At 35.3% G+C, this 26,228-nt stretch overlaps 1 pseudogene; it reads right to left on the bottom strand.

Annotated features, from left to right (window-relative positions):
• Window positions 1-297: 297 nt before the first annotated feature.
• Window positions 298-1,540, bottom strand: LOC101708327 (nucleosome assembly protein 1-like 1; annotated as a pseudogene).
• Between the last annotated feature and the right edge of the window lie 24,688 nt (window positions 1,541-26,228).

Consider the following 26,228-nt stretch of genomic DNA (forward strand, 5'->3'; position numbering starts at 1 on the left):
ATTTTGGTTCTTCAGGAAAAAGTTAACTTCATAGCTATATTTCAATAATTACATGATGCAATGAACCAAATTGCAGCAATGAATGCACGTGCTTCAGAGAATCTGTGCGTTCATTGTATCTGACAGTGAAACTATAGTTACAATGCTAACTAAAACAAATTGGTCTTTAAAATATCAATTCCTTTAAAAATTACCAAGTCTACCAAGAAAATACAGAAACATAAGGCTGTAAGTAAGTAACAGTTGTGTTTAGGCTATTTCAGTGCAGGTTATCCTCAAAGCCACATACATCCTGCTTTACTGCTGCTTGCACTCTGCTGGGTTTTGCTCCTTCTTGGGCTCATAGTCTGGACCATTTTCTTCATCTCCTTCTCCCTCCCCTTCCTCCTCTTCTTTCTTCTTCTTCTTCTTCTTCTTCTTCTTCTTCTTCTTCTTCTTCTTCTTCTTCTTCTTCTTCTTCTTCTTCTTCTTCTTCTTCTTCTTCTTCTTCTTCTTCTTCATCTTCAATAGCTTCTCTAGTGAACTACAACACCAGTCTTGGGATTATACACTCATGTAAAAAGTGACCAATTTCAAAGTCTGCAGCAAGGATAACTTCAGCAGCAGCATCCAGATCTCCACTCTCAGGAACTTCAGGAGGAGAAAAAAATTAAAGAAAGAATCATTGGAAACTGTCTTAGTCACAGTACGAATTGTCCCACATCCCTTATATTTCTGCTTCTTTTTAATGGTTTTCAAAGTGTCATTCTTTCCTTTTTTCCAATCTATTTGGCACACTGTACAGGCCATAATTCCTTGTCCATCAAATGAAAAGGGATCAGAATCAGCTGGTTCAGATCTCATCCTATACATGTTTGTCAACATTTCATTTGTGAAATATTCATTGGATTCAAAGTGAAACTCTAAGATAAAACTCATAGATCAGCCAGCATCTGAGAACTTCACTTTAATGTCCTTCACATGCTTCAGAATAGGTTCACCATGTTCCTGAACCATGTCACTGAGCAATACAACATTCCTAAAAAAGTCAACCAAAATTCAGGAATTCCTTTAGGGTCTTATTTTTCTTCATCTTTTTTCTCATCCTCAATCTTGCCCTTTTCTTTCTGCTCCTCCAAAATTTCTTCTTCCTCATCTGGTTTCCATTCACATTCTTCTTCTGTGGGTTCATAAATTGCATTAATGATCTCAAATCACTTAACAAGTAGAGTTAATAGAGGACAGCATACTCCCTTTCAAGATCATGAACTTCCTCATAGAATTTGGCACACAGAATCTGTGCACATTTAACTTGGAGGTTTTTCAGAGCATTCACTCTTTTCACTGCCCTAGGCAAGCTTTCAGTGTATCCTGTTGGTGTGTCTACCAGTCCATCAAGTCTTTCTTGAAGGGCTGCAAGAATCTGAGGATTTTGAATGATCTGAACAGTCAGCTCACATATTTTGATTTCTGTTTCTTCACTAGTTTCTTCTTCTACTTCTTCAACATCATCCAAATTTTTATCAAATTCAAACTATTCTGTGTTGTCAATGTGTGTCATGTTGTAAGAACTGTAAATATCAACAGCTAGTTCAGGGAGTCAGGCCACCAGAGCTGCACAGAGAGTGACTCAGGGTAGCCAAGGTGGTGGCAGGAGGAGCAGGAAGGGGTGCTGTGAGTAGATGGTGCTAAAAAAGCTTTTTTGTTTTTTGGTTTTTGAGGAATGTCTATATTGTTTTCCATAGTAGTTGTAATAGGCTGCATTCCCACCCAAAAGTGAAGACTGCCATTTTCCTCACAGTTTCACCAGCATTTGTTATTTTTTAGTTTTTTGATGACACCCATTCTTTCTGGATGGTATTTAACTAATGGCACAAGATGTTATTTTTTTCACATATTTATTGACCCATTTGTATTTCTTCTTATGAGAAATCTATTCACTTCAGTTGTACAGTTCTTGAGTGATCTTTTATTTTGGAGGGTCTAATTTTTTGAGTTCTTCATATATTGTAGATATTACTGGTAGTCATCTGACCAAGGAGTCATTGGCAAAAATGTTCCCACTCTGTAGTTGACTCTTCATTCTATTGATTGTTTCCTTTGGAGTGAAGAAACTTTTTGATCTGATACATTTCCATTTATCCTTTGTTGATGTTATCTCTTGTACAATTGGGGTTTGTTCAGAGAGTTCTTGCCGAGGTCTATGGTCTCAAGTGTTTAAGGTATTTTATCCTCAAGTGGACTGTTTCAGTTTTAATATTTAAGCCTTTGATCCATTTTTATTTCATTTTAGTACATAGTGAGAAACAAGTGCCTAGATCAATTTTCTGCTTGTGTATACCCAGGTATCCCAGCACTACTTGTTAAGGAGGCCATCTTTCCTCCATCATATGTTTTTGACAATGTTGTCAAAGATCAGATGGCCAAATGTATTTGGTGCTGTTTTTGCATCCTCTGCTCTGGTCCATTAGCCTATATTTCTGATTTTATGACAGCACCTAGTTATTTTCATCACTGTACCTTTGCATGCAATTTGAAATCCAGTATTGTGATAGCTTTTGGTTTGTTCATGTTGATCAACATCACATTTGCTATTCTGAATCTCTACAGTTTCTCAATCAATTTTACAATTGCTTTTTCCCAGTTCTGTGAGGAATATTGTTGGTATTTTGATTAGTATTGCATTAAGTCTATATATTAGTTTTGGTTGTATGGCCATTGAGAGAATGTTCATTTTGTCTATTCAAAAACAGAGGATATCTTTCCATTTTCTGGAGTCATCTTCAATTTCTTTTCTCAGAGTACTATATTTTTTATTATAGAGTTCTCTTCCTTTGTTAGGTTAATTTTAATGTTTTAATTACTCTTGATATCATGAATGGTATTGTTTTCCTACTTTCATATTTGGGTTCATATTTGGTTTCATGTTGATTTTGTATCCTGCTATCTTGATGAATTTGCAGATTACTTCGACACTATTATATTAAATAGGAGTGGTAAAAAGTGGCATTCTTACCTTGTTCCCTATTTCAAAGGAAAAGCTTCATTTTTCCCCCAAATAATATTTTATAGGCTTCTTATACACAAATAGCAGACTCACTGAGAAATTAGGGAAACAATTCCTTTTACGATATCATCCAAAAAAATGAAATATCTAGGAATTGATCTAAAAAAGGAAGAAAAGACCTCTACACTGAAAGCTACAGCATCCTGAAAAGGATATTGAGGAGGGTATAAGAAAATGGAAAGACATCCCTTGTTCCTGGGTAGGAAAAACCAATATAGTGAAAACAGTCATACTTCCAAAACTACTATATGGATTTAATGCAATGCTGATTGAAATTCCAACAATATACTTCACAGAACTAGAGAAAATAATTCAAAAATTCATTTGGAAACAGAAGAGACCTAGAATAGCAAAAGCAATTCTGGGCAACAGAGACATGGCTGGAGGTATCACAATCCCCAACTTGAAGCTATACTACAAAGCTACTGTGATAAAAATAGCATGGAACTGGCAAAGAAACAGACCTGAGGATCAGTGGAATAGGTTAGAAGACATAGAAACAACTTCAGACATATGCAGCCACCTCATCTTTGACAAAGGAGCCAACACCCTCATTGGAGGAAAGATAGCCTATTTAATAAATGGTGTTGGAAAAACTGGATTTCACCTTGCCAGAGATTAAAACTAGACCCATATTTATCACCATGCACTAAACTAAGATCGAAGTATATTAAAGATCTAAATATTAAGACAGAAACACTAAACTTGGTGGAAGATAAGTTAGGTAGAACCCTTGAAGATATTGGCATAGGAAAAGACTTTATGAACAAAACCTCAATAGCATGAGAACTAGCAGAAAGAATCAACAAGTGGGATTTCATCTTATTAAAAAGCTTCCACACTGCAAGAGAAACCACCAACAGAGCTAACAGACAACCTACAATGTGGGGAAAAAAATTTAGCAGCTATAACTCAGACAATGGACTACTATCTAGAATATATAAAGAACTGAAAAATCAGATGCCCCAAATTCAAAGACCCAATTCAAAAATGGGCATCTGAAATGAACAGATATTTCTCACATAAAGAAGTAAAAGCAGCAAATAAACATATGAAAAAATGTTCAACATCACTGGTCTTTCGAGAGATGCAGATGAAAACAATACTGAGATTCCACCTCACCCCAGAAAGAGTGACTGCTATCAAGAAATCACCCAATAACAAATGCTGGTTGGGGTGTGGAGAGAAAGGAACCCTTCTCCACTGTTGGTGGGAGTGCAGTCTGGTGCAACGACTATGGAAATCAGTGTAGAGGTACCTCAAAGAACTAGGGCTGGAGGTCCCATTTGACCCAGCTATTCCCCTGCTGGGTATCTTCCTCAAAGAATTAAAATAATCATACCACAGAGATATATGTGCACCCATGTTTATAGCGGCACAATTTGTAATAGCTAAAGCTTGGAAAGAGCCCAAGTGCCCATCAACTGGAAACTGGATAAAGAAGACGTGGGATTTTTTTTTTTTTTTATAAAATGGAGTATTACTCAGTCATAAAGAATGAGAAACTAGAGTCATTTATAGCTAAATGGATGCAGATTGAGGCCATAATCTTAAGTGAAATAAATAGGACACACGTGTAAATACTGAGTAGTTTCTCTAGTGTGAGAAACTGAGAGTGTAAATAAGGATTAAAAGGATTAACAACTAATAATTGATACTTTGAAATAGGAAAAGATCCAAAGGGGTATGGATGTTGGGAGGAGATGGGGAAAGGAAAGAATGAAAAAGAAAAATTATGAGAAAAGAAAAAAATGGAAATGAAGTCTATGTAAATAGGGAAGGGTGGAGGGGTGAAGGGCACACAGGTAATGGGGAAAAAATAACAACCAAGATACACAGTGTACAGGTACAAGCACCCAATGAAGAATGTAAACATATTATATACCTAAAATCTACCAATAAAAGAATTTAAGCAAAAAAATACTTTATAGGTAAAGAAAACAAATTTTTATTAATGTTTAACTTTTTTGATTAGAAACTAGATCATTTTGAGTGTAACTTAGAGATGAAATAAATATTCCTTGTTACTATGACAATTATATATTTTCTAGTATTTCTGTGAAAACATTTTTGTCTAAAGAAAAAATACTGCTCATTGAACAATTTTATAGGATTTGACTCTCCCTTTATAAATTTAAAGAATAATTTAAGACCGTATTTTAAAATCAATTACATATTAATAATAAAGGATTTGTATATGAAATCAAAACTAGAAAAAGAAGTTTTAAAGTAGGTTTCTACATTTATGACTTTTAGATCTGAAAGGCCTACTTGAGGATTACACTAATATACATACATGAAAATTAAAAATGAAAAAACTTGGGGCTTCTCTAACAATATATTTTTTTTATAGTTCTACCATAATTTATTTGACTTTTCTATTTAATTTAACTGAAAAAATCTTTTTTTTTTGGTACTTCATTAAATTCTTTTATTGGTACATTGTAGGCATACAACACAATTACATTTCTCATTGGGAATTGTACCTTTATATAATGCATCTTGGTTCTTATTTTTTCCCCATTCCTAGCCCTCCCTTCACCCCCTCCACCCTTCCCTATTTACAAAGACTTTATTTCCATTTTTTCCATATCTCATCATTTTTTCTTTCCCTTCTTTCCTTTCCCCTGCCCTTCCCACTACCCGTACCCCTTTAGACCTTTTCTTCCTATTTTGCATTATCGATTATTAATTCAATCATTGGTACATTTTAGGTATACAATATAATGACATTCATCATTGGAAATTTGCACCTTTACATAATCTCGCTTGGTTCTTATTTTTCACCCTTGCCCAGCCCTCCCTTCAAACCCTCCATTCCTCCCTATTTACAAAGATTTTGTTCCTATTTTTCCATTTTCTCATATTAATCCCATTCCCTTCTATCCTTTCCCCTAAGCCCTCCCACCTCCTTCCCCTTTGCCCCTTTTCTTCCTATTTCACATTAGCTATAAATGTCTCTAATTTCTCATTTTTTATGGCTGAGTAGTACTCCATTTTATTAAAAAAACACATTTTCTTTATCCAGTCCCCAGTGGATGGGCAGTTGGGCTGTTTCCAAGTTTTAGCTATCACAAACTGTGCTGCTATGAACATGGGTTCACATATATCACTGTGGTATGATTCTTTAAATTCTTTGGGGAAAATCCCTGGCAGTAGAATACTGGGGTCAAATGGGACTTCCAGTCCTAGTTCTTTGAGGTATCTCCATACTGATTTCCACAGTGCTTGTACCAGCCTACACTACCACCAGCAGTGGAGCAGGGTTTGTCTTTCTGCACAGCCCCACCAGCATTTGTTAATTGTTGATTTCATGATAGCAGCCATTCTTTCTGGAGTGAAGTGGAATCTCAGCATTGTTTTCATTTGCATCTCTCCAATGACAAGTGATGTTGAATATATTTTCATGCTTTTATTTGCTATTTCTACTTCTTTGTCTGAGAAATGTCTGTTCATTTCAGATGCCCATTTTTGGATTGGGTCTTTAAATTTGGGAGGTCTGATCTTTTTAAGTTCTTTATAGATTCGAGATAGTAGACCTTTGTCTGAGGAAGAGCAGGTGAAGATTTTTTTCTCACATTGTGGGTTGTCTTTTCACATTGCTGGTGGTTTCTCTTGCTGTGCAGAAGCCTTTTAATAAGAAGAGATCCCACTTGTTAATTGTGCTAGTTCATGGACAACTGAGGTTTTGTTCATAAAATCTTTTCCTGCACCAATGTCTTCAAGGGTTCTACCTAACCTCTGTCCCAACTGGTTCAGAGTTTCTATTTTAATATTTAGATCTTTAATCCATTTTGATTTTAGTTTAGTGCATAGTGAAAGATACAGGTCTAGTTTTAATCTTTGGCAAGTTGAAGCCCAATTTTTTCAGCACCATTTATTAAAGAGGCTATCTTTCCTCCAGTGAGGGTGTTTGGCTCCTTTATTGAAGATGAGATGGCTGAATGTGTCTGATGTTGTTTCTGCATCTTCTAATCTGTTCCACTGGTCCTCAGGTCTGTTTCTTTGCCAGTAAGATGCTGTTTTTATCACAGTAGCTTTGTAGTAGAGTTGCAGGTTGGAGATTGTGATACCCCCTGTCATGTCTCTGTTACCTAGAATTGCTTTTGCTATTCTGGGTCTCTTCTTGTTCCAAATGAATTTTTGGATTGTTTTCTCAAGGTCTATGAAGTATGCTGCTGGGATTTCAATTGGAATTGCATTAAATCTATATAGAAGTTTTGGAAATATGTCCATTTTCACTATATTAATCCTTCCTACCCAGGAGCAGGGGATGTCTGTCCATTTTCTGTTATCATCTTCAATCTCTCTTTTCAGAGTGCCATAGTTTTCAGAGAAGAGGTCTTTGATTTCTTTCATTAGGATGATTCCTAGGTATTTCAGTTTTTTGGATGCTATTGTGAAAGGAATTGATTGCCCTATTTCTCTCTCAGTGAGTCTGTCATTGGTGTAGAGGAAAGCTATTGATTTTGTGTGTTGAACTTGTAACCAGCTACTTGACTGAATTTGGTTATTAAGTCTAGAAGACTTTTGGTGGAGTTCTTGGGGTCTTCTATGTAGAGTATCATGCCATCTGCAAATAATGACAATTTGACTTCTTCATTTCCTATCTTTATTCCTTTTTTTTCTTTCTCTTGTCCAATTGCCGTGGCTAATGTTTCCAGAACTGTATTGAACAAGAGTGGTGACAGTGGATATCCTTGTCTTGTTCCTGATTTGAGTGTGAAGGATTTCAGTTTTTGACCATTTAGTATGATTTTGGCTGTTGGTTTTTCATAGATGGCTTCTATCAGTTTGAGGTAGAGACCATCTATTCCAAATTTTTGTAGGGTTTTTATCATAAATGCATGTTCCTTTTCGGTTGGGTCTTTCTCTGCTTTGGGGATCAAGGTGATGCTTACTTCCAGGAATGAATTTGGGAGTATTGCTTCCCTTTCAATTTCATTGAAGAGTTGAAACAGTAGTGGCATCAGTTCCTCTCTAAATGTCTTGTAGAATTCAGCAGTGAGGCCATCAGTGCCCGGGCTTTTCTTAGTTGATAAGTTTTTAATTACATTTTCAATTTCATTGGTTGATATTGGGTTGTTCAGAGATTTTAGGTCTTCTTTGTTCAACTTTGGTAATTCATATGTATCTAGGAATCTGTCCATTTCTTCTGTGTTGTCCATCTTATTGGCATACAGTTTCTGGAAATAGGTATTGATGATCCTCTGGATTTCTGCTGGGTCTGTTTTCATTTCACCCTTTTCATTCCTAATTGCATGGATTTGGGCCTTTTCTTTCCTTTTTCTGACAAGGTTGGCTAAAGGTTTGTCAATTTTGTTGATTCTTTCGAAGAACCAACTCTTGGCTTCATTGATTCTTTTGTATCATTCTCTTAGTCTCCATTGCATTGATTTCTCCTCTGATCTTTATAATTTCCTCCCTTGTATGAGCTTTGGGGTTGTCCTGCTCTTCTTTTTCTAGAAGCTTGAGGTTCGGCATCAGGTTGTTTAATTGGGCTTGTTCTGTTTTCCTAATATGCATATTCACTGCTATGAATTTCCCTCATAAGACTGCTTTCATTGTGTCCCATAGATTCCGATATGTTGTATTGGCATTGTCATTTAATTGAAGGAACTGTCTGATTTCTTCTTTAATTTCCTCTGTGACCCATTGGTTATTCAGAAGTGCATTGTTCAATTTCCATGTGTTTATGAAATTTTTTGAGTTTCTTTTGCTATGGATCTCCAGTTTCATCGCACCATGGTCTGATAATATATAGGGGATAACTTCAATTCTTTTGCACTTACTTTAACATGTTCTATGTGTGAGTATGTGGTCTATTTTTGAGAATGACCCATGTGCAGCTGAGAAGAATGTGTATTCTGATTTTGTGGGGTGAAACACTCTGTAAACATCTGTTAAGTTCATTTGTTCAAGAGTTCGATTGAGTTCTAGTATTTCATTACTTATTTTTAGTCTAGTTGATCTATTTGTGACAGTTGGGTGTTGAGGTCCCCCACTACAATTGTATTAGTGCATATATGACTTTTCATGTCCGTTAGTATTTGTTTTATATAGTTGAGTGCACTAGTGTTTGGTGCATAGATATTTATGATTGTCATCTCTTCCTCTTGCATTCTTCCCTTTACAAGGATGTAGTGTCCTTCTTTGTCTCTCTTAATCAGTGTTGGTTTGAAATCTACTTGATCTGCCAAGAGGATAGTTACTCTTGCTTTTTTTCAAGTTCTTGTTGCATGGAGTATTGTTTTCCACCCTTTAACTTTCAGTCTATGAGTTTCTTTTTAAATTATGTGTGTTTCTTGTATGCAGCATATTATTGGATTTTGCTTCTTGACCCATTCTGCCAGTCTATTTCTTTTGATTGATGAATTGAGACCATTAACTTTGATGGTTATAACTGAAACGGATTGACTTGTCATTGCCATGACTTTTTCTTTTTGGGGCGTTCTCCCCCTTTACATTTAATTTCTTGTCATGCCAGATGGCTTCATTCTACTTTGCTTCCTGGGGTTGTGATCCTCAATGTCTGTTCCTAGGATATTGTCTAAAATTCTTTGGAGTGCTTGTTATTCACGAAGTTCCTAAGGTGCTCTTTGTCATGAAAGTATCTTATTTCTCCATCCATTTTGACAGATAGTTTTGCAGGGTACATCAATCTGGGTTGGAGGCTGTTTTCTTTTAGGGCTTGGAATGTCACTCCAAGCTCTTCTTGCCTTGATGGTTTGTGTTGAGAAGTCTGCTCTGATTCTGATGAGCTTTCCTTCATATGTGATTTGTTTCTTTTCTCTAACTGCTTGGAGAACTTTATTCTTCTGTTGTGTTTCTGGAATCTTAACAATTATATGCCTATGTGTAAATTTTTTTTTGATCAAGGCTATTTGGTGTCCTATATGCCTCATTTACCTGTATGTCAAGCTCTTTTCCCCTGCTTGGGAAGTTTTCTGCCTTTGTTTTTGTGAGGAGATTTTTTATGTCATCTACACTCTCTCCTGTTTCTTCTTTGACTCCAATCAGGCTTATGTTATTCTTTTTTGCATCATCTAGCAACTGCTGGATTGATTTCTCATGTTCCCTTATAATTTTGAAGCAATTTTTCTTTTTCTGGTTACTAATTGCAATCTTATCTTCTATATTTGAAATTCTGTCCTCACATTGGCTCATTCTGCTGTGTAGACTTTCAGTGGAGTTTTTCATGTCCTGGAAATCTATTTGCATCTGTTTTATGGATTCCATTTGTTTCTTATGTTGGGATTCCATCATGTTCCTGAGCTCCTCTCTAGATTTATTAATCATGTCTTGCACTAAGGTCACAATTTCTCCTGTTATCTGAGAAATTATTCCTGATTTCATTTTTTCCAGATCCCCTTTTGTTGCCAGTTCAGTGGGTCCAGGTGGTTGAGTATCAGAGTGTTCCATCTCATTTTCCTTTGGGGTTGCTGTAGGTGATCTGGAAGTCTGGTTTTGAGACTTATTTACATGTTTTCTCATTTCAACTGGGGTGGGGACCTGTTAGCACCTTCAGGGATTACCTCCTCTGAGCTGGGAGAGGTGGGATGGGGGCCAGGAGCAGCCGTAGGTATGGTGACCCAAAAGCCCTTTCCTGTGGGCTGGGACCAGCGGGAGAGATGGTGACTGGAAAGCTCCTTCCTCTGGACCAGGAGCAGTGGGACAGTGGCTCAGATGCCTCTCCCTCTGGGCCGGGAGCAGCGGGACTCAGTACCTTGGCCTGATGATCTGGTGTCCTCTGCATCTTTGTAGTGTGGAACCAGGTGGCTGCCTGTCTGTAGTGGGGTGATTCGGCATCTTCTGGGGACTCAGGACCTCGGTAGGGCATGCACAGATCTGCCTGTCTGCAGCGGGCTGATTCGGCGTGTTCTGTGCGACTCAAGACCTTGGTAGGGCATGGACAGATCTGCCTGTCTTCAGCGGGGTCAGTTCTGTATGTCTTACTTATCCATAGTCAAATTATTTTTCCATGCTTGGGGAATTTTCTGCCATTAGTTCTGTGAATGGTTTGTTTTTATATCATTTGTGCTACCCCCTGCCTTTCCATTAACTCTGATCAATCTTATGTTGTTCTTCTTTGCATCATCTAGCAGCTGTTGCATTGATTTTTCTTGGTTCCTTGCTATTTTTAAGAAATTTTCATTTTTGTAATCACTAATCCAAACCTGTATTCTAGATATGATATTTTGTCTTTACATTGGCTGATTATGCAGTGTATAATTTAGAAAGAATTTTTAATTTCCTAGATATCTGAATCTATTTCATGGAATTCGTTTCTTTCCTATGTTGGGTATTCATGGTTTCCATCATTTCCCTAAGCTCCTATGATTTGTTTTTTGTTTTTATTTCTGTATCTACTATACCTTCACAGACCATCTCCTTTATTTTGGTCATCATCTCTTTAGTTATCTGAGAAATTATTTCTAATATGATTTTTTTTCTAAAGCCTCATTTATCTGGTTTGTTAGTTTCAACATTCTGCCCTCTTCCCCGGGCCTGCCTTGGGCAAGCTCAAAATCTGGGGTTGCATCTTCCTTTTGTGTCTTCTCATTTTCTATTTTTTAAATTTTAGTTTCTGCATTTATACTTATAAGTTGCTTATTGTAGGTAGCTTTATTGCTAGGATTGAGAACTCCTTAGGAAATGACTACTTTTCAGAGATATAGTTTAGGTGTAGCTGGCTTTTGTCTTTTGGGACTTCTACCAAATTCTACCCAAACTGCTCACCTCTCCTCAGCCCAAAAGAAATGACAGAATATGCAAATGTCAGCCCCAGAAGCCAGTGCCTGGTTTCCTTTCCACAAGAAAGAAGGGTTGGGATGAAGATGGGTGAAATTTATAAAGCAAATGTGAAGATTTCCATTATCTCTCTTTGCCCCCATGCTGTTTCATACTATAAAAGACCTTTACCCACTTATAAACTGGGAGAAAATAATTTGAGACAAATGAGCCGCTCTGTCTCCTCAGAGTTAACTCTGAATATATCATCTTCCTCTTTACCAAAATATATGGTCTCTTCTGATTTGGTCAGAGATGAGCAAACAAACTTAAATGTCACGTATCAGTTGGATAGTAATCAATTTAACTACAATATGATCCAGTGCTTTAATATAGCAGTGATTTCACAGATACTTTCAATTCTCTTTACTTTATATTTCCCAGACCCACCTACCTATTTTCTAACTTTATTGAATGATTTTATGAAACACAACAGCCATGTCCTGCCTGGATATCAGTGAATATTCCTTAGTGAATTCTCCTGACTCCTGGATTCTATGTTTTAACTCCATTTCTCATGGTGAAGTCCACGTCATTTTTCATTTGATGAAAGTATTTTATAGTCATTATTTGTTTATAATATTTTCTTGTGGTCATTCCATTGATAGTGTAGTAAAGATAAAAATTTTAACATTACTTGCAAGGTCAATAGTGCCCTGTGTTATTCTTGCTTCTTATTTTCACTGTGTCCTGGTCCCTGTTCCTTAAATCCAATATAAAGTTTAGCCATGCAATGGTGTTTTGGATGCATTGTGCTTCCTCAAAATTAGCAACAATGTAGGTGCCATTTCTCTGATAGAGTCATAATCCTAGACTTATTATCCACTAATGGAGAGAATAATTTTTTAATGTTTTTATTGCATTTTTCATCCAAGTCAGAGGTCAAGACTATTTGTAGGCTGAATTACATAAAAACTTACCCTTCAAAGTGGTGTGCATTAATAATTAATATCCATGCCTTAAATATGGAAAGTGCTTTGTTTAGTTTGAAGACTTAGGATCACTGTCTAAATTGACACTGTCTTTTGTTGTTTTAATGTATTCCCAGTTAATTGAGGTAACTAAATTGGTTGTCTTAAAAGTATGGTCCACCAAAAAAAAAAAAAGTATGGTCCAAAATTTGAGATTCATGTGACTATACTATGGCCAAACACAAGACAGATCTTGGTTGATAGTGAATGTATTAATTACTCAAGCCTTAACCTTAGAGTTGGATTATAGAGACTTTGATTGTGCCTATCATCAACAGTTAATAAAAAATAAACATAAGAAAATAAAAAGTTCTAACTATACAGAGAACTTACCTTCTTATTGGATTCAGTAAAGTAAAACAAACACTTACCTATCAAAATTAGTACAAACCACAGGCTAAAAAGATAATTTGTATAAATGAGATTTTCTTAGGAATCCAAGAATGGTTGAATTTGCCTTTTGAAAATACTTATTTAGTTTCAGTTTTAAAGGATGGGCAGTATGAAGCAAAGTGCACAGAAAAAAAACCTAAAGAAAAATAAGTTAAAGCAATGAAAAACAATAATTCCTCCAGGATGTTAGAGAATAGAGTAAATAAATACAGGCCTAGTTGCTTTTGCGGACATTTCTAAAATATAGTATATTATCTGTTAATAGAAGCAAGAGTATAATTAATACTCAAAGATACAACAAAGAGTGTCAGGTTGGAGTGACTCTTCCAATGGGACCCCAAAAATAATAAAATGATTGGGATAACATCACTAATGCAATGTCTGTAATGCCAGTTGGTGAACAAGCCTTTGAAGACAGACAGCTTTACAGAATTGTTACATGAAAAGTGGTCAGATTTAAGAGACAAAAAAATGGAAATGTCCAAGAAAGTATTAAAATATTGTTTAAAGTGTGTTTGTGACGCAATTATTGTGGCTGGAGATGCAGATATTGCCTGTGTCCTGAAGGAATATACAAAATAAATTTTGAAAATGGAACATTAATAAAAATGGTATATATTGAATATAAAATGTGAGATACACTGAAATGGATCTTGTTATACCACGATAGCTTAAATGTTGTCTTGAACTCATTCATGTGTGCTACTACTGTCCAGTTCAAGGTAGACGAGATTGTCTCTGAAACTCTAATATTTTTTTTCTCATTCCTAAGCAACTAAATCCATATTTCTTACAAGAGTCAACTGACAAGATAAAAATATAGCAAGTATTTCAGAAAATCAATTTCTAAGCACACACAAAAATGCTAATTTTAAAGAAGGGTAGAGGAACTTCACTATTCAATACTACATACACAAAAGCAGAAACACTAACTAAATAATCAAATTACATTTAAAAGTACACGTACATGTGCTCTTGGAAGGATCCATGAGAAAAACAACACTCAAGTATCTTCTGGTTTGAAGAGCCACCCCCCCAAAAACATGGCTCTGATATATGAATTATAAAGAGATAAAACAAAGAAGATATTTAGCTGAAAACTAATGTGACCACCAGTAGTAGTTTGTACTTTCATTTTAATAAATTACCACAAACTTAATTAAGTTAAATCCATACTTGAAGTTTGTCAGGTAAAAGTCCACAAAAGTCAAACTGAGCTAAAAATCAGGGAGTCACTGGGCTGTGCTTCTTTCTGGATTTTCTAGGTGACAGTCTCTTTTGGTATCTTTTTTCAGTGCTTAGGAGATATCTGCACTTATTGGCTCTTAGTACCGATATCCCCCAAAATAAGACTGGGCCTTATATTAATTTTTTGCTCCAAAAGACATAATAGGCCTTATTTTCAGGGGATGTCTTACTGTTTTATGTACAACAATTTATATTCATGTACAAAAATTTAAATTTATTCAAATACAGTCATGTCATCTTCTGGAACATTGTCATAACTCAAAATCCTGAATTTTGAATTTCTTGTAATTCCATTTCCTGTAGAGCCATTGGCCCCAATCTCTCAAATCCAGCAATAGAGTGCTCCTTAAATGAGCCCCTTTTGTCCATTTAGTCTGCTTGCAGTGCATTGGCAAAACAGCTGTCAGTGATTTTATCCCATGAATTTTTAACCCAAATCACAACCTCTTTCAGGCTAAGGTTCAAAGTGTTTTCATTAAATCAAGTGTTAATTGTAGACTTATGAGCTGGGGATGGCAAGAAAAATGATGACAGTTAAGAACGATGGTCCACACAAAAGCAATGAAAAACAGCAGGCATTCAGAAAATATTTCTTTACTTCACATGATTGCATTGAATATGCCTGTTATGACACACAATATTGACTTATGAATATTCATATTAGACACAACCATATTCATTTGTTATTGAGTGCACGTTATTTGTGTTGTATCTGCACTCCAGTTGGTCATTAAGCAATAAGTCTTGAATTCATCTGTTTACATAGGCATTTACCACCCATCAGTTTGACAGTTCCCAGTATTGGTGATGATAGGAAACATAAAAATGTAGGTACTAACACCTCTAAGTCTGAGACATCTGCACAAGAATATACTGGGACAATATTTAGAAAAATAATCTTTATTAGATAACATGAAGATATACATATCAAAATCCAGTCCAAGAATATGTCACAGAGAAGTTTCTCTCATCATGCCATAACACATACAATTGTATATGGCATCATTTTTTAAAATAATAAGGTAAGCTACTAAGAACACAAAAGTTTATTCAATAAATATTTCATTATTTCCAAGAACACACTAAGCCAAGAATTTAGCTGTAACTACATTCAATAATAAGGTTGCATTGCACAACATAATTTTGAGAAAAAGAGAAAATTAAAAATAGAATAAAGACTTGTGAAAAAAGTTTCTCTGTTACCTGGAATTGAGATGTCTGAAAAAATAAATTAATGAAGAAAAAAAGCAGATATCTTTAATTAGAAAAGAACTGACCAGAAAATTAGAAAGTAGAGAAACTGGAAACCACACAGAGTAAAGAGCAAAGCAGTCAAAAATACTAACCACAGTGCTCAGGAAGGGTAACCTATTTTTGCTAACACAAAGAATGTCTGGAGATGGTCAACAACTCCAGTGAGAAACAACAGACAAGGTTTGTGGCACTAACACTGAGAAATGCTCACAGTATTGTAAACTGCAAAATGGCATGAGGGATTATTCTGAGAGTAACTCTTTCCACATTGCAGTATAGATTTGGAGAAAAAAAATCATTGCAGTACTCACCTTATTTGACAATGTTTAAACAGTAAAGTTTCAGAAGGGGTTAATTGTTGAATAGTGACTCATAGAATAACTATACTGATTTAGGGTTTCATAACATAAAGGAAAACAAGCCATATGAAATCCCAAACAGCCACAATCAAGAAAAGAACTTTTCTATGACATATCATAGTCAAAATCTCAGAGGTCCAACACAAAAACAGAAGCCTAAAAGTTGTTAAAGAAAAGCAACAAATCCCTTATCAAGATAAACCTATTAGAATTGCGGCAAACTTCTCAACACAAACCTTAAATTCCAAGAGACTTTAGATTAAAGTGCTTCAAAACATGAGAAAACCCAGACTAACACACTCTGCAAAACTATATTTCAAAGTTGATGGTAATATCAGATCTCATGAAAAAGGTAACATTTTAAAATTCATAACAACCAAACCAGCACTCCAAAATATCCCCAAGCATATCCTAGAAACAGATAATAAAGCCAAGGATACTACAAAAGTGTATCAGAATGAATGTATCAGGTATGGTAAGCATTTAAGTGAAAGGAGGAAAAAAGGAATCAGAAGCAAGAATATATCGCAATGACAGACATAAGTCAACAACTTTCAGCAGTAACTCAATCTGGATGTCTCAACACATCAATAAAAAGACAGAGATCGGGGCTGGGGATTTAGCTCAGTGGTTCCACCACCTGCCTCACAAGCCTAAGGTCCCAAGTTCGATCCCCGCTACCAAAAAAAAGGTAAAGATTGGCAGATTATATTAAAAAATGAAACACAGTGGTATGCTGTGTACTTGAAACATATTTAATCTAAAAACAAATTCACAGACTAAAAATAAAGGATAGAAAACAATACTGCATGTAATGGGAGCTGGAAAACAAGCAGGAGTAGCTATCGTGTTTTCAGAAAAGAGGACTTAAGCCAAAATTGACAACAAAAATCACACAAGGTCATGGAACATCAGTTAATGGAACTACTTGGTAGGAATACACCATTTGAAATATATATAAATGAACAACTGGTACACCCAGTTGCATACAAAAAACACCACTGCATCAGAAAAACATCAACACAATTATAGTGGGCAAAGTCAATGCTCTACTATGACAGAGTTGAATCACAGCTTAGAACAAATAACAAATATATCCAACAACATCAGAATATATTTTTCTTAAGAACAGATGGAATTTTCTCCAATATTGACCATGTACAAGCCTGTAAATCATGCTTTAAAATACAAAAGAATCATGTATTTGTCCCATGGATCTTTTCAAATAGAACTCAATGGCAAAAAACCCCAGAAATTATGCAAAAACATGGAAAACAAACACTATACTTTTGAATCATCTATGGGTTACAGAAGAAGTCAAGGAAGAAATTAGTTTCTACAATGAAATGATTATACCACTACACCATTCCAGAACCCATGAAGCACAATAAAAGCAGTCACAACAGGGAAGTTTAGAGCTTTGAATGCTCACATGTGAAAAATAGAACAAACCTAAATAACCTAATAATGCTCTTCAAGGTTCTAGAAAAACAAGAATATTCTAAGTCCAAAGCTAGTACAAGAGAGAAATTATAAAGATCAGAACATAAATTGATATTGAGACTAAAAACAAAAATACAAAGAATAATAAATTGAAGAGCTGTTTCTTTGAAAGAGTAAACAAAATAGACAAATCTTGACACAACTTAAACTCTCAAAAAATGACTCAGATCAATGCAAGTAGAAAAGATAAATTCAGACTTGTGATGAACAGTGCCAAAATCCAGATTATTAGAAACTACCTTAAAAACCTGCATTTCAATAAATTAGAGGATCCAAAAAGAATGGACAGATTTCTAGGTGCATATGAATTGCCAAAACAGGAACAAGAAGATATAAAAACCCAGATTAATCCAATAACAGGAAATGATATTGGGTCAGTAAAAAAAAAATAGCCCTTAAGAAAAGCCCAGGACTCAGTGAATTCACCACTAGATTCTACATGAACTCTAAGGAAGATCTCAGGCCAATATTCCTCAAACTCTTTAAAGAAATTGAAAGGAAAGTAGTAATGCCTATCTCATTCCTTGAAGTTAACATTACCTTATTTCCAAAAGCAGTCAAGTACTCAAATAAAAAAGAAAAGTACAAGCCATTCTCTTCAATGAAATGATCAATAAGTTATTGGCAATCAGAATGCAACAAGTCATTAAAAAGTTCACACATCATGACCAAGTAGGCTCCATTCTAGGAATTAAAGGATGGTTCAACATACAAAAAGCAATACTACATATCACATATACAGAAGCTAGGATAAAAATCACATGGTCATCTCAACAGATACAGAAAAATTCTTACACATTTTAATATCCAGTCATAGTAAAAACCTTGGAGAAAAATAATTATAGAGGGCCCTTATCTTGATCTGATAAAAGCCATTATGATAAATCTACTATCATCATCATATTAAATGGGGAAAAACTGAGAGATTTCCTCTAAAACAAAATAAAACAAAGATGTCCACTGTTACCACTGCTGTTCAGTATAATACTTGAGATCCAGCACAATAAGGCAAATAAATAAATAAATAAATAAATAAAATACATATAGGGTAAGAGAATGTTCAATCATTTTTTCATTTTTATTTGCAGAAGACATGATTCTTTACATAGAAGATACAAAGAATTCCATCAGAACACTACTATAACTAAAAAAACAAATTCAGCAATTTAGCGGTTATGAAATCAATTCAAAAATAAATAGCATTCCTGTACAAAAATTAGGAACAAGGTTTAAAAAGTTAAGAAAACGATATTGCTTATAATAGGATCATGAAAATTTTAATAATTAGGAATTAATCTAATAAAGGAAGTAAAAGTTCTACATAAAGAAATTTATAGCACTCTGAAAAGGCTATGAAGATAACACTAGAAAATGCAAATATATCCTGTATTCCAAAATAAAAAAAAATTGAAAAAATGGTCATATTAACAAAACTCATATTCCATGCAACCCCAAACAAAAAACCAACAGCATTTCTCACAGAACTAGAAAAAATAAGCCTACAATATATAGATACCCCAGAGAAATTCAAAATATTTAAATAATCGTGGGCACCAAGAGCAAAGCAGGAAACATTGCAATCCAGGATTTCAAGTTTTATTGCAAAGCTGAACTGATTAAAAACAGCAAGGTACTAGTACAAAGACATGCAGATCAATGGAACAGAATAGAAGATGCAGAAACAACACCTGGCACCTTTAGCCTTCTGATGTTTGACAAAGTTTCCAATACACACATGCTAGATGAAAGATGGCCTTTATATAGGGTTTGGAAAATTGGCTATACACGGCAGTAGATGGACTCTAGACCCATATTCCTCATGATAAACTTAATTAAAAATCAAAATTAATCAAAGATTAAAACAGTAACACTTAATTTGCTGGAAGTTAAAATTTTGAAGACATAGGCATAGGCAAGTACTTTCTGAACAGAAACCCAGTTGCATAAGAAATAACAGCAAGAATCAAAATACAGGATCATACTGAATTTAAACTTCTACACATCAAAGGAAATAACAACAGAGTGAAGAGACAACCTATAGCATGGGAACAATTTTTGCCAACTATGACATGGTGAGAGGAGTAAGATGTAATATACATAAAGAACTCCAAAAACTCATAAGCCAAAAAACAAAAGACTCAATCAAGAAATTGACAACTGAAATAAATGGACACTTCTCAGCAGAAAAAGTATAAATGGTCCATAAATACACAAAAAATGTGTAATATCTCTAGCCATTAGAGAAATACATGTGAATAAAACTGAGTTTCCATCTTACTTTAGAAAGAACTAGTGTCATCAAAAGTCAAATAATAAATGTTAATTAGGGTGCAAGGGGAAAAAAAGCATCCTTCTACATTGTTGTTCAGAATGTAAACTAGTACAACTTATATTGATAGTATAAATAGGATTTGTGGAACCATTATCCTCCACTCACCTGAACCTGGACAATGTCTCAGAGCCAACCCCCATATTATTTGTCCAAAGGCCTACTACCTGGTGGTGGAGATAATAATAAAGACCACTGGAAATTCCAAAATCCCAAGCCAGGATTCTTGTGACTGGCATGACCTATAATAACAAACTTCTTTACTTGAAGCTCATTAAAGGTTCATACATATGGACTGCATCTCATATTACCAATTATAACACAGTGAATAATGGGAAAAGAAATATGCAGCAGATATACCTGATATGATTCAGTACCCTGTCATTCACATTGTCAGTCATGCTCTGGAAGACCCAGTGGGATGCATTCCAGACCTAGCCCAGCATTTTAAATTCTTTTTTTTTTTTTGCACTTGATTAAATTCTTTTATTGGTACATTGTAGGTACACAACACAATTACATTTCTCATTGGGAATTGTACCTTTATATCATGCATCTTGGTTCTTATTTTTTCCCCATTCCTAGCCCTCCCTTCACCCCCTCCATCCTTCCCTATTTACAAAGACTTTATTTCCATTTTTTCCATTTCTCATCATTTTCCTTTCCCTTCTTTCCTTTCCCCTGCCCCTCCCACTACCCCTACCCCTTTGGACCTTTTCTTCCTATTTTGCATTATCTATTATTCATTCTAATCATTGGTACATTTTAGGTATACAATATAATGACATTCATCGTTGGAAATTTGCACCTTTACATAGTCTCTCTTGGTTCTTATTTTTCACCCTTGCCCAGCCCTCCCTTCAAACCCTCCATTCCTCCTTATTTACAAAGATTTTGTTCCTATTTTTCCATTTTCTCATATTAATCCCATTCCCTTCTACCCTTTCCCCTAACCCTCCCACTTCTTTCCCTTTTGCTCCTTTTCTTCCTATTTCACATAACCTATTATACATTTAGTCCTTATTTACACTTTCAGTTTCTCACACCAGAGAAACTATTTGGTATTTATTCATGTGTGTCCTATTTATTTCACTTAAGAGCATTCCCTCAATGTGCATCCACTTAGCTATGTCTCTAATTTCTCATTTTTTATGGTTGAGTAGTACTCCATTTTATAAAAAAAAACCACATTTTCTTTATCCAGTCCCCAGTTGATGGGCATTTGGGCTGTTTCCAAGTTTTAGCTATTACAAACTGTGCTGCTATGAACATGGATCCACATATATCACTGTGGTATGATTCTTTTAATTCTTTGGGGAAGATACCCAGCAGGGGAATAGCAGGGTCAAATTGGACTTCCAGTCCTAGTTCTTTGAGGTATCTCCATACTGATTTCCACAGTGCTTGCACCAGTCTACACTCCCACCAGCAGTGGAGCAGGGTTCCTCTTTCCCCACAGCCCCGCCAGCATTTGTGACTGGTGGATTTCATGATAGCAGCCATTCTTTCTGGAGCAAAGTGGAATCTCAGCATTGTTTTCATTTGCATCTTTCGAATGACCAGTGATGTTGAACATTTTTTCATGTATTTATTTGCTATTTCTACTTCTTTGTCTGAGAAATGTCTGTTCATTTCAGATGCCCATTTTTGGATTGGGTCTTTAAATTGGGGAGGTCTGATCTTTTTAAGTTCTTTATAGATTTGAGATAGTAGACCTTTGTCTGAGGAAGAGCAGGTGAAGATTTTTCCCACATTGTGGGTTGTCTCTTCACACTGCTGGTGGTTTCTCTTGCTGTGCAGAAGCCTTTTAATAAGAAGAGATCCCACTTGTTGATTGTTTGTGCTAGTTCATGGGCAACTGAGGTTTTGTTCATAAAATCTTTTCCTACACCAATGTCTTCAAGAGTTCTACCTAACCTCTTTCCAGCTGGTTCAGCATTTCTGTTTTAAGATTTAGATCTTTAATCCATTTTTATTTTACTTTACTGCATGGTGAGAGATATAGGTCTGGTTTTAATTTTGGCAAGTTGAAACCCAATTTTTTCAGCACCATTTATTAAAGAGGCTATCTTTCCTCCAGTGAGGGTATTTGGCTCCTTTGTCAAAAATAAGGTGGCTGAGTGTGTCTGGAGTTGTTTCTGCATCTTTTAATCTGTTCCTCTGGTCCTCAGGTCTGTTTCTTTGCCAGTACCATGCTGTTTTTATCACAGTAGCATTGTAGTATAGTTTCAAGTTGGGGCTTGTGATACCCCCTACCTTGTCTTTGTTGCCTAGAATTGCTTTTGCTGTTCTAGGTCTCTTCATGTTCCAAATGAATTTTTGGATTGTTTTCTGAAGTTCAGTGAAGTATGTTGCTGGAATTTCAATAGGGATTGCATTGAATCTATATAGCACTTTTGGAAGTATGGCCATTTTCACTATGTTGATTATTCCTACACAGGAGCCAGGGATGTCTTTCCATTTTCTGATATCATCTTCAATCTCTCTTTTCAGAGTGCTATAGTTTTCAGCAAAGAGGTCTTTGATTTCTTTTGTTAGGTGGATTCCCAGGTATTTCAGTATTTTGGATGGTTTTGTGAAAAGAATTTTTTGCCCTATTTCTCTCTCAGTGAGTCTGTTCATGTAGAGCAAAGCCACTGATTTTTTGTGTTGACATTGTATCCAGCTACTTGACAGAATTTGGTTATTAAGTCTAGAAGAATTTTGGTGGAATTCTTGGGGTCTTCTGTACAGAATATCATGTCATCTGCAAATAATGACAATTTGACTTTTCATTCCCTATCATTATTCCTTTTATTTATTTCTTTTATCTAATTGCTGTGGCTAATGTTTCCAAAACTATATTGAACAGGAGTGGTGATCATGGACATCCTTGTCTTGTTCCTGATTTTAGTGTGACTTATTTCAGTTTTTGACCCTTTAATATGATGTTGGCTGTTGGTTTTTCATAGATGGCTTTGATCAGATTCAGGTAGCGACCATCTATTCCAATTTTGTGCAGGGTTTTTATTATAAATAGGCGTTGGATTTTGTTGAGTTCTTTTCTTCTTCTATTGAGATGATCCTATGGTTTTTGTCCTTGGCTCTATTGATATAGTGTATTACATTTATTGATTTGTGCATATTGAACCATCCCTGCATCCCTAGGATGAATCCCACTTGGTCAGGGTGTATGATTTTCTTGATGATCTTCTGCATTCTATTTGCCAGTATCTTCTTAAGGATTTTTCCATCTATGTTCATTAGTGATATTGGCCTATAATTCTCATTTTTGATTGGGTCTTTCTCTGCTTTGGGGATTAAGGTGATGCTTGCTTCCAGGAATGAATTTGGGAGTATTGCTTCCCTTTCAATTTCATTGAAGAATTTAAGCAGTAGTGGCAGTAGTTCCCCTCTAAATGTCTTGTAGAATTCAGAAGTGAAGCCATCAGGACCCGGGCTTTTCTTAGTTGGTAAGTTTTTAATTACATTTTCAATTTCATTGATTGATATTGGGTAGTTTAGAATTTTTAGGTCTTTGTTCAACTTTGGTAATTCATATGTATCTAGGAATCTGTCCCTTTCTTCTGTGTTTCATTCACATTTGTTCTGTACCAACACTTATGGAGTTGAAAAATGAAATCTTGAACAAAAGGAGAAAGTTAAGATTGTTTAATGGAAATAAGAAGAAAAATAGTGCTTGGTGGATACTCACCACAAGGGGGCTCTGATAGTGGAGTTTTCTATTGTGTTTTCTTTGTGTTAGTCTTACATAAACAAGAAAACTGGGGGAACTCCTTTTATAGAAGTGGCTCTGTGGGTACAGGGTTAAAGAACATTAGGTATTTACCTGTAGGAATTCAAAGGAAACTGAGTTCAAAGGAAATTGATTTCTCTGCCTTTATAAATTCTTCCAAGTTCAGCCCAGAGTTGGGGAGGAGCTATCAACTAATTTAGCATATTCTGCTTAAGTTTTTTTTCTGGGAGGTAGGCTTCTTATCTATCCATTCTTTTTATATGTTTTCCTTTGTTAGCTTTTACATTTCTAAGTTTAAATAGTTGCATAGCTTCAATTATCTTTTATCTTGGTATATAGTCCATTTTCTTTTGATCCAGAAGATTCTATCTTAGACAACACCTTATTCACTGCCCACTGATGAGCTAACTATAGACAAATTAATGGTTAGACAAGAAGACATTATTATGCACAGAGACAGGCATGGGGAGCTAGTTGAAAAGCAGAACGATATGTTTATTTTCTATCACTTTTGTACTCACTAGCTATAGATAAAATACACGGTTGTTTTTTCAAACTTCAACTTAGAAAGATGTAATATATCCTGTTAAGGTAATGATAAGGTCCAGCGATCCTACAAAGTCTACACAATAGCTAGAAGGTTGGGAAAACCTCCAGGTCTCAAAGAAAACTGAATGGAGACATCAACCTAAGTACTAATCAGAGTCCTAGTTCTCTCTGAAGTAGATCAATGCTGACCATTTTATTTCTAAGAGAAAAATGACCTCAGTTAAAGGAAAGAACATCCCATGAAAGACGCAGTTAATCTTATAAGTATAACCAGAGACCTCATTCAGTGCAACTACCATCCATGTGCTTGCCCACATTCACACATAACTATGTGTTCTCTCTGTTTCGCTCTCAAAAAACTATCATCTTGCAACAAACTACCTATATTCTGTAAGATGGCCTATACATCTTATCTGAAATCTTTCATCAAAGAATCTATGTGTGTTACCAGTTTCTTACAGTGTTAGAACCTCGTTATGTTAGGACCCAGCTTCCCATGACAATGGCAGAAAGATGAGTAACACGTAGAATACCACTGTCTGAATTAGAAAGATTTTTAGAGAAAGTTGTCCTCTCTAAAAGTTTAAATTCCAAAAAAGTATCCTTTCTTCTAGATTGATAAACATACACACTATGAATGTGTCTTATGAGACAGATATAGCTAACATTTCCTTTCTCCATTCAACCCTCTGTTGAGTGGTATTGAGTAGAGCTTCCCTGAATACAGGTTTTATCTCTTCAGATCACTGGATCATAGAGAAGCATTAAAATGCCACTTAATTAAATTTCTTTGATGGCTTCTGGTTGCTTAGATGGAATGCATAGTATTTAGCTTGGTAAATTAGGCCTTGCATAGACTTGTTTTTTCATGCTATCTCACTCTGACCTTTTGCCACCTGTCCCAGCAAAGCTTATAAAATTGTGGTTCCTATAGCCAGTGTAAAATAATGTTTTCTTGTGTTTCCCATTACTACCTTTCTGCCTGGGAAATAACCAAGCCCTTCTTAATCTAGATAATTCCAAATCAGCCTTTGAGTCTTTACCAATGCTCCATGTTTCAAGGAACAGTCTCTCTGTCCATTGTATATGCATCAGGTGTTTCTCGCAGATTTTTTTATGGAACATCATTTGTTTTTTTAAACACTGGTCAAACTATCGTGTAATGGTTTTCTTTACATGGTTTCCTTTTACTTTAAAACATTCTTCCAATATGTCCCTAATCACTGCCTATTCACTTCTTAGAGCTGTTGTAACAAACTATCAACAGTTTGGCTTAGAACAGACTTATTGTCTTATATTTCTGGAGGTTAAAATTACAAAACAAAACAAAAGGTCAGGGATGCCATTCTTTTTGTCCAGTCATTCAGTAAGAATCTTTTTTCTCTTCTAGTTTCTAGTGTTTTCCAGGTGTCTTTGGCATACTTCCTCATTTAAACTTATCACCCCAGTCACAGGACTGTCTTCTCCTTGTGTGTCTATATGTAGTTCTCCTTCTGTGTGTTTGTTTCTGTGTTCACATTTCTCCTTTTTAAGAGGATGCAAGCCACACTGGATGAAAGCATATTCTACCCAGTCCATTTAACTTGATTACCTGTATAAAGATTCTATTTCTAAATAAAACCACATTCCGAGGTATTGAGAATTAAGGCTGAAAATATATTTGCTGTGCAGAGTGTAGGCTTCAACCCCCAAAACTGAGCTTATGTAAGTCCCCTATAACAATGTAATAGCTGAGAAATGAATCTTGTCGTTTAGATGTCTCTAAACAACATTGTTCTTGAACTTAGCTTTTTTGCTTTAGTTGTTTTCTCTGTTGAAAAAACTTCTCCTACTGAATGCCCTCTCATTTCTTATATTTGAACTTTTGTTTTTAAATGTTATGCTTATTTATTTTTGCCTCCCCACAAGACACCATAAATTTACATTTTTATAAGTATATCTAAAATGTTTTCATATAGTTACATACAGCAAATAACTAATAAATATTTTCTCAATGAAAAAACACTCTTAGAAGTATTTGTATACTGTTCCATGTAAGTCATCTGCTTAT

This window comes from Heterocephalus glaber, unplaced genomic scaffold (genome assembly GCF_053883595.1).
Source record: "Heterocephalus glaber isolate CG9 unplaced genomic scaffold, H.glaber_assembly_v1.0 deba00001504, whole genome shotgun sequence".
Taxonomy (NCBI): Eukaryota; Metazoa; Chordata; class Mammalia; order Rodentia; family Bathyergidae; genus Heterocephalus; species Heterocephalus glaber.